Source organism: Hippoglossus hippoglossus, chromosome 17 (assembly GCF_009819705.1).
Source record: "Hippoglossus hippoglossus isolate fHipHip1 chromosome 17, fHipHip1.pri, whole genome shotgun sequence".
Taxonomy (NCBI): Eukaryota; Metazoa; Chordata; class Actinopteri; order Pleuronectiformes; family Pleuronectidae; genus Hippoglossus; species Hippoglossus hippoglossus.
Window position 1 is genome coordinate 728,131 of NC_047167.1, and position 878 is coordinate 729,008.

The window sequence follows — 878 nt, forward strand, 5'->3', positions numbered from 1 at the left end:
TGGGTTTCTGGTTTAATGCACTTATTGCAAGTCGCTTTGGATAAAAACTTCTCTCAGTCCTGGGAGAAGGATCCCTCACATGCAGCTCTCCCTGAGGTTTCTGGGTTTTTTTGCCAGTTCCTCCTCACTCTTGCTGGGGATTAAGGTCAGAGCATGATTCACCTTAAACCAGATGAGGCAAATTGTGATTTGTGAACATGGACTATACTAATGATATTTGATTGATTGATAATAATCATTTCTATACCTGTTATGCTTGAGTTACGGGCAAACATTTGTTCTATGAGGTGAAGTGACCTTGACCTTGGACCCCCCCAAATCTAATCAGTTCATCATTAAGATCAACTAGAACAGCAAAGTTTTGTAATGATTCTTACCCACAGACAATATGCTGTTTTTACTAGAGCTACTGTCTTTAAGACACTGTCAGGGAATATAGCTATGTCAATGACAATTTTATTTATATAGCACATTTAAAACAACTTGGTTGACCAAAGTGATTTACAGGTGTAATGGTACAACAAAAGGACAGTAAAACTTAATTCATCATATAAGCTATAACATGGTACTGATAGAATTTCAATGAGAATAATTAATTTCCCTTTTCTTTTTAAACAATCAAACCACTTGTGGTTACTGTACATGGTGTGAGGTTGTTTGCTGTTGAAGTGGCAACAAAGTTTTGAATCCTGAAACTCACATAATTTGATTTGATCAATTTAATCCAGATTGAGCATTACTGCAATTTGAGGCTATACAGTACTTTTAAGGTCTTGTCATGTGATCCAGTGTTACCTCTTTATTATTTGTTTTAACCTGAACTACAACCAGTGCAATGACATGTTGCATTATTAACAATGAAGATGAGAACAAACAAA